The sequence below is a fragment of the Anastrepha obliqua genome, chromosome 6 (genome assembly GCF_027943255.1).
Source record: "Anastrepha obliqua isolate idAnaObli1 chromosome 6, idAnaObli1_1.0, whole genome shotgun sequence".
Lineage (NCBI taxonomy): Eukaryota > Metazoa > Arthropoda > Insecta > Diptera > Tephritidae > Anastrepha > Anastrepha obliqua.
In genome coordinates this window covers 57,543,794-57,553,220 of record NC_072897.1, presented here as the reverse complement: position 1 = coordinate 57,553,220, position 9,427 = coordinate 57,543,794, and positions in this window count along the sequence as shown.

The window sequence follows — 9,427 nt, the reverse complement described above, 5'->3', positions numbered from 1 at the left end:
AAATACTCAACCCCCCACCCCTCTCCTTTCGTCCTATCGGTTTCCTCTTTTCCCCTTGCAAGGGTATCACAAAATGAACTAAACTTCCTCCTCTAAGTGGGTCCACTTTCTGGGCAACCATTATAACCTAACCTAACTTAAATCTCATTGGGAACCCACTACCGAATGTTGGCGCAAATATAAAGATGCACTAAACTTTATCGATCTTTTAATCTACGAACGCAACAACAGGGCTTCCTTTGGAGAGTTTACTCTAACATCAGACGTAAACGTAGCACCAAGCACAAATCACTAGAGTACTGCAGATAAAGTTGCAGCATTGGTTGTCTCGCTCAAGAGGTCTGCCGCCAAAGTACTGCAGCCAATTCCAGGAGCCGAAAGGGCAACAATAGAGCGTAATGTAACGGAGTGACCACAGCCAGCAAATATTCCAATTGAAACTAACGAATCGCTACCAGAGGTCAAATGAGAGCGTACAGGGGTACGCAACAATTATTGAGTGGTTGGAACATTTGGGATATGCGAAAGAAACAGCAGATTTCGTTGAGAAGATGAAGTTATCAGAGGCATGAATTCATAAGAGGTATACGGGATCTAGACACAAAATAGGCAGCATACTTAACACCGAAAGAGGCGTTTGCTGAAACAGTGCCTTTTGCAAAACAGTGCCCAAAATCCATCAGATTGAAGTCAAACAGCCTACCTCGCAACAATTAGGTAATTATAAGAGAGTACTTACCTCAAATGCTAAGACTATTCAGTTCGGATATTAAGTGTTACAACTGCAGTAAAACTAGACATATTTCTCGCAGTTGTAGAACATCTTGTAGCCAACCGAAGACGAGGTCAAGTGGAAGGAAGCAAAAGACGCTGGAGATAAACCACCTTGAGCATCGTAAAGGGAAACAACATGGCAAGGCACATTGGGCACAGTGGAAAATCCTTAAAATAAATGATGGAGTTCTGCATGGCGTATGGAAAAGATTCCCGTGATCTGATTACAGTTCCTAAATCCAGAATTGCATCTATGTTAGGGGAATTCCACAGTGGGACAAGTAGAGGTCATCTTGGTATCACTAAAACCTTGGACAAGATTAAGCAGCGGTTTTACTTGATAAATTTCAGATAATCAGTAGCCGAATAGATTCGAAATTGCGCGGAGTGCATGACAGCGAGAAGTCCAAAGCGAGTGGCAATGGATGATGCGGGCAAGAAGCATAAGCTCGATGTTATGGAATTCTTCAGTAAACGGCTATAAGTGTACGCTTTACCAAACCAATAGGCCAAAACTTGCTTAATTATCCTTCTCAACATTAGCTAGGCAGCCTTCTTAAGAAACGGATGCGCTCGCCAGCAGAAGTATTATTAGCAGCCCAAGAATCACACACCGGACCACGTGAGGTATTATCGGTTCACAATTTCGGGAGTTAGGTACAGGGACCGCAATCATCACTGAATTTATTTTATTTAAATATGCATGTATGTATATCTTATCTTTGTAAGTATGTTTGTACTGCGAAATATGTATGCAAAAAATTAATAGAAATGTATAAGTAATTTTCATTATAAAGTATTACTCGCCAATCATTTATAAATTAGAACATTTCTAAGTAAGATTCGAACAATTTTACATTTTTTTCTCCAATTTACCGTGGTGTATCGTATACAGTAATGCAAAACTGGACAGGGAAAAGTCCAAGTAGTGCATCTGGAAATATTGGCTCTATTTGTATCGAAATATTTGGTGTCTAATAGGCCGCCGGCACCAAATGGGTTGGTGCGTGACTACAATTCGGAATTCACAGAGATAACGTAGGTTTGAAGCTCGGTGAAACACCAAAGTTAAGAAAAAGTGTTTTCTAATAGCGATCGCCCCTCGGCAGGCAATGGCAAACAACCTAGTATATTTCTGCCATGAAAAAATCCTCATGAAAATATCTGCCGTTCGGAGTCAGCTTGAAACTGTAGGTCCCTCCATTTGTGAAACAACATCAAGACGCACTCCACAAATAGAAGGAGGAGTTCGCCAAACACCCAAAAAAGGGTGCACGGGGCAATTATACAGGGTGAACGATACGAAGTGTTACCTATTCAAAACACCATAACTTTTTTGTGTAAAATTAGTTTTTATTGATTTCAAAGACAAAATTGTTCAAAAATGATTACAATTTTAACATATATTCACTTTAGCTCGATATGACTACCTTTTGCCTTGACTACAGCCTTCAAACGGTCAAAAAATGAGTTGCACGCTGCACGAATGTGATCTTGAGGTATTTTAGCCCATTCTGGTATAATCGCTTTTTTCAGTGTATCCATCATGAATATTTTTTAGTCCTCACCTTGCTCTCCAAAATAGACCAGATGGAATAGTACATCGGATTTGCGTCTGGCGAATTCGAAAGCCATTGTGTGGACGAAATGAAGTGTGGAACATGATTTTTAACCATTCTTGGTTCACACGAGCTTTGTGAGACGATGCCGAGTCCTTTTGGAACGTCCATGGCCTACGACCGAAACGTTTGCGTGTCCACGGCTCTAAAGCAGCTTCTAAAACATTTTCCCCACAATAAGTTGCATTCACTTTGACACCAGGCTCGATAAAAACGATTGGAGAGCATCCATCAGCGTAGTAAACAGCAAGTAAACACGATCGTTTTGAGTGTTTATGAATTGCTCAATTGGGAAATTTGTTTCATCAGAAAACCTAATGTTAGGAAATTCGCAACGTTCGTTCAAGCGCAACAACTCCTTTGCTCTTTCGCACCGAACTTTTTTTGCTGGGGTGAACGATCGTGTGCTTTGTGGAACTTGTCAGCCTTGACCTTGAGCTCATTTTTCAATATGCGTCGAATGCTGTCTTGCGATATTTTCAGTTCTTTGGCCATTTTTCTTCCACTTCGACGTCGATTTCGTTCAAGTCGAGCCTTCACTTTCCGTACCATTTCTGGCGTTGTTGCGGTTTTTTGATCCACCTTCATAGCGTTTTGCAATACTACCAGTATCATTGTAACGTTTTATAGTGCAATACACAAACATCTTATTCACTTTGAGGTGACTGAGCTCACGAACAATGGCTGGTTGTGATTTTCCATCCAAATATAACGCAATCACACTATTACGTTTGAATTCCATCAAAAAAAAAAAAAAAATTCAACAAAACTGAGACGCAAATGCTTTTGATGGCTTATAAACAATACATTGAACCGTCATTAGAACAATTTTGACGTTGCTGTCATGAGCTGTTTTACAGCTCCCTGTATATATATATGTATATACATATAATCGGGAATGGACCTTAGCTCTCGCTCCAGTAGGCTATACCGCGTGATTTTTTTATTACAATCTGGTAGATAATTTCCAGGCATTTGTGTTTTGCTATGAGCTACATGGCATCTTCTGGCCTTATGGCGTCAATGGTGGCTTGAATATTGCAATAAAAAGATTGTTAGGCGTCGTGTATGGCAAGTTGCGGCGTCTTGTTGAAACCAAATGTTGTTGAAGTTTTAGCTGATTAATTTTTGGAAACAAAAATTTAGTCAGCAAGGCTCGATAGCGCTCGCCATCCATCGGAACAGCAGTTTCTTCTTGATACTCCATGAACTTCGCGAACAGATTTTTTTTCTATGTAAATTTCTAAAATTTGGAAGCGTTGTTCTGACGTTAAACGATTCATGATGACTTGTCAAACCTTACTAACAGAAATGTCAACACAGTTTGCCAATATCAGCTGTCTATCATAGTTATCGATATCGACAGTACAAATAAATTATATTAAATACACATATTTACTTATTCCATTTTCTTAATATTTGTATTTATGTAAGCGCGTTGGGTTCTCGCGTGCTTAGATGAATAATTTTCATATAAAGATATTGATTTGATTTGATTAAAGGAATTTAATAATATTGTAACCAATGTAACTAATTGCACAGTTGGTATATTTTGTGTGATTTGCTCTTTCTAATAACGATACTAATAGCCAATGTTGAATTTATATGACTTCGTTTTAAATGATAGTTTTAAATTTTATTGAATAAATAAGGGAGTATGAAATAATTCAAAAGGCTAAATATGCAAATGAAATGAAAAGTAATAGGTCTGTCACAACCGTTGCTACCGTTGCGGCAACGCATTTGACTGACGTAACGCGTAAAACGTAACGTGGTGCAACAATCAAAGTGCATATAAACAAAAAACAACTGCAGATGTTCTTGTCGTAAAAGGAAATATTATATATATTTCGTTTTATGTAAACAGGTTTTTGTTCGTTGTGAAATATATTATTAAATTAATGCTTATTGAAGCGAAAGAGGCTTTTAATAGAGTTAGAGATTGGGACGCACACTCATTTTCCAGGACACCTTGGTTAGGTCTAGCCTTTTCTCTCCTCTTTCAAGCTTTTATCGACTCTTTCGACTCACATATAGTACACATACTATATTTTGCTCTCAGCCGAATTCGTTGCCGTCATTCGCATATCAACAACACAATTCTTGTTTTTTCGTAAAAATCCGCTATCATGACCCCAATTACGTCAGCCAATCAGCTAGTCCTTTCAAATCCGCTGAGAGCCGGTTAACGGTCTGAACTTGGTCACACCTCTAAAATTCTTTTCACCATGCGTTCCTCCTATTGAGACTACTGACGGTCTGCTAAATGTATATATAATGTATATAAACATGCAAAAAACAAGTACCTTTTGATAATTTGATAATTGGGTAATCACATACGTAAAGTTATACATACATATCAAGGCGAATTGAGTAGCGGAGGTGGCGCCATTAAACAGTCACTTTATTTTTCGAGATTTTGACAAGCCCTTCGCAATACAAAACAAGCATGCCAAAGTAGGAGAAATGAAATGTTTGTAAAAATTCAGTAAATGGCTTGGTAATATTGTAATTTGTGAGATTAAAACTAAACAAAATAATGCAAAGGAAGTGCCGCTTGTTAAACTGTTAAATCATAAATGAGTATAAAGCCTCCAAATGCAGTTTTTTGCTTTTTTATGCGGAAGACACCGTGGATAGAAAGTTGTTTCCATTGCTTTCGCATACTCTTCTTCTTCACATACAATACAAGTAATTCCCCTTCCTTTTGTTTATTTATTGACGGAGTCTTAAGGCTAATCCTAAGGCCTTTTGGCGATTTGTTAAATCTAAAAAGTCAAGGTGGAATTATCTCAGCACCTGCTCCTCAGCTGCGCAGCTCTCGCGGGACCAAGGTTCAAGCATCTTGGTTCTCACTTCTTTTCTGCGCCTGCTGATATATAGGTATAGCAGGTATTGAAAACAAAAATCTGATTAACTTCATCAGCAACATAAAGAGGTTAACACAACCGCAGACTAGTCACCGTTCGTAGTCCACAAACTCTCAACCTTCCCCATCCCTTTCCTTTTCGTCCTCTTTTTTCCTTCACCTTTTTTCCACCTCTTGCAATGCTATCACAAGGATGAACCAAACTTCTTCGTCCAAGTGGGCCCACTCTCTGGCCAACCATCACTACCTAACCTAACCTAAAAAGTCAAGCGCGGGAGTCCCTTCTGCGGTTCGTTTTAATGACAAATCAGCTAGTACTCCTGCAGACGTAGTCAATTTGTTTGCCGATTTTTTAAAATCTAATTTCACTAGTGATGATACGTAAGTTTTCTTCTTGCATGATAATCTACTTTCATCTTTGAATTTTGGCAATTTTAGCCTTCCCTTTAGGCTTCTCTGAACATTCAAAATATAATTTTGGGCTTAAAAACTACTTCGTAGACTGATAAGGATGGGCTGTCCGTAATTTTTCTTAAAAACTGCCCGGCTATTGTCATCCCTCTCAAAATAGTTTCTCTCTATCTTTTGGAGTTTTTATCAACGATAGGAAAATTACAACTACCACTCTATTTTCAAAAGTGGCAAAAATATTGATGTGTGCAACTATAGGCCGATCTCGAAGCTTTCTATTATATTTAAACTTTTCGAAGGAATTGTAAAGGAAAATATGTACTTTGCAACTAAGAGCTTAATCTCGCCCAATCAGCATGCATTTATCTCGCGTACAGTTTCCAACCTGGCTGCTTTTGGTGAATATTGCTTTTCAACTTTTGCTGAAGGTTTCCAAGTCGATTGTGTTTACACGGAGTTTGGTTTTCATTTTGTTGGATGCCATAAGACATTATTTTAAGGGATGCCATAAGACATTATTTTAAGGCCTCTTCTCTTCGTAGTATGAATTTGAAATTAGTACCTGTTTTTCATTTGCCAGCTTTCTTCTGCATGCTGATGATTTGAAAATATTTTCTGCAATTATAAAAAATGAGGAAGTTCCTTTTTTGTAAACGGAAATTAATGCGTTCGCTAATGCAGTAACTCTAGCATCTCTCTAAACATTAAGAAATGTTTTCATGTCACTTCCGCCAAAACTCAAAATATTTTCCACTCATCTTATATATACATATATATGTATATGTATATAATTGGCGCGTTCATCCTTTTTGGGTGTTTGGCTGAGCTCCTTCTCCTATTTGTGGTTTGCGTCTTGTTGTTGTTCCACAAATGAAAGGACCTACAATTTTAAGCCGACTCCGAACGGCAGATATTTTTATGAGGAGCTTTTTCATGGCAGAAATACACTATGAGGTTTGCCATTGCCTGCCGAGGGGCGACCGCTATTAGAAAAATGTTTTTCTTAATTTTGGTGTTTCACCGAGATTCGAACCGACGTTCTCTCTGTGAATTGCGAATGCGAATACTAGTCACGCACCAACCCATTCGGCTACGGCGGTCATCTTATAGCATTGATAATACTTTACTTCAATCTGTTCATGATCTAGGAGTGATCTTTCACTCATATTTTTGATTCAACAGTCACATTAACTTTATTGTATCTACTTCTTCCTCAATCTTAGGTTTTATACGGCGTAATAGCTCGATGTTCTCGGGCCCCTACACTCACAAATTACTTTTTAATTCCTTTGTTCGCTCTAGATTAGAATATACAACATTTATCTGGAGGGCTCTGTACTCTCACTGTCTTTTGTTTTTAGAGTAATTAAGGGAGAAAGTGATTTTTCATACCTTTTAGGTAGCATTCGCTTTGATATTCCTACTAGATCTCTACGCATTACATACTTATCCATTTCATCTTATTCTTAACTCGAATTATGCGCGTAATGCTCCTATTGCCCGGGCTTTAAGAGAATTCAATGAGATCTCGAATTCTATTCCGCCTGACTTTTTGGATTCAAAGAATAGCTTTTATAAATTTCTAAGTTCGTTTTTTTAATTTATTTAATATTTATCTGTTGTAATTTAAACTCATATTAGATCTGAGTGGTCTTTAAAAACGGTAACTATTTTTTAGACTTGAAATAAACGAAATATTATAATATTTACAGTTCATTTAAAATTTTTTTCTTCGACGACAAATGTGAATGAAATAATTTTTATTGTATTAAAGAATATTTTGGAATTCTTGGCAGTAAAATGGTCATCGTGTTGTGCACGCTGCTGCTAGTGCGCCTTTGTTTTTGTAAGTACGTACAAATAGACGACAAATTTCATTGAATAAAGAGCAAGCAGCGTGGCTCTATAGGTGGCATCCTTTCTTTCTGTGGCAGCATGACATTCCTCGTCGTACCGAATCCAATTTCTTCTTCGGCGGCGGTACGTATAGAACGAGAAATGTTGCATCATTGCTCGTGCATGTCGGTTTATTGGGCAGTACTCTCTGAGAGCAGGAGTGAGAGTCGAGTGGCGAATCTTCTGGCTGTCTGTTGTGATTGCAGCTTTTCGATGTTGAACATTCTTTGCGTAGGTAGTGTACGTTTTTGCTGCACAGAAGCGTGTGCGCAGTTTGGCTGCAACAAGGTAATGATTCGAGTCGATGTTGGGTCCTCGCATCATACGTACATCTAATACACTAGAAGCGTTTCTTCCATCTATCACAACATAATCAATCTGGTTTCGCGTTTTTCGATCAGGAGACAGCCAGGTAGCTTGGTGTATCTATTTATGCTGGAATCTGGTGCTGCATATTACCATGTTTCGGGGCTTGGCGAAGCCGATTAGCCTCTGTCCGTTACCGGATGTTTCGTTGCGTAAGCTGAATGGCTGCCGACGGTGGGACCAAAAATTCCCCCGTGCCCACCCCGGCGTTGAAGTCGCCAAGCACGATTTTTTTGTCGTGGCAGAGGCAGCGCTCATAGGAATGTTCCAAACGCTCATAGAAGGAATCTTTGGTCGCCTCGTCGCCCTACGTGGGTGCAAATTAGCGAGATGTTCAAAAACCGCGCTTTTATGCGGATTATTGCGAGACGCTCGTCCACCGGAGTGCACGACAGTACTTAGCGACGAAATCTCTCCCGTCCATCGCATGTCTTGAATGGCAGTGATGTAAACCTTTACTCTCCGAGAACATAAGCCAGCCGGGCAGAGGTACCTTCCCCATTGAGGGACCGGATATTCCAAGTGCATGCCCTCAATTCATATTCCTTATTTCGGTTGCAGGGGTCGGCATCACTAAAGGGAGTTCTCATCCGAGGCTTTGTTATTCTTCTGCTTCGCCTTCTCACGTTAGCTCAGCCCCGAAAGGGTGTTCGGAAGCTACCCAGAGGATGCGTGGGCTAATCCCGGAAGAAGAATCGTCCTGGCCACTCCCAAGTGAATGGCGGTCAGTAACTTTCCCCACTTGCGTGGACTTTTACACATGGAACCATCCTCCTACACACATACACACACGATATATAAATATGCGCATATGTATATGCACATATTTAAATTTACATATGCCATCTTCCTGTGTGCCTGGTTATGAATCAATTCGCTATGAAGGATTTGATTTGGTTGAAGAGACAACAAAGTTTTAACAGAAGATGCCTTATGTACGGGTGAACGATATGAAGTGTTACCTATTCAAAACACCATAACTTTTTTGTAAGAAATTAGTGTTTATTGATTTCAAAGACAAAATTGTTCAAAAATGATTACAATTTTAACATATATTCACTTTAGCTTGATATGACTATCCTTTGCCTTGACTATGGCCTTCAAACGGTAAAAAAATGAGTTGCATGCTGCACGAATTTGAATGAATGAATGAATGTGATCTTGAGGTATTTTAGCCCGTTCTCGTATAATCGCTTTTTTCAGTGTATCCATACATGAATATTTTTTAGTCCTCACCTTGCTCTCCAAAATAGACCAGATGGAATAGTATATCGGTTTTGCGTCTGGCGAATTCGAAAGCCATTGTGTGAACGAAATGAAGTGTGGAACATGATTTTTAACCATTCTTGGTTCACACGAGCTTTGTGAGACGATGCCGAGTCCTTTTGGAACGTCCATGGTCTACGACCGAAACGTTTGCGTGTCCACGGCTCTAAAGCAGCTTCTAAAACATTTTCCCCATAATAAGTTGCATTCACTTTGACACCAGGCT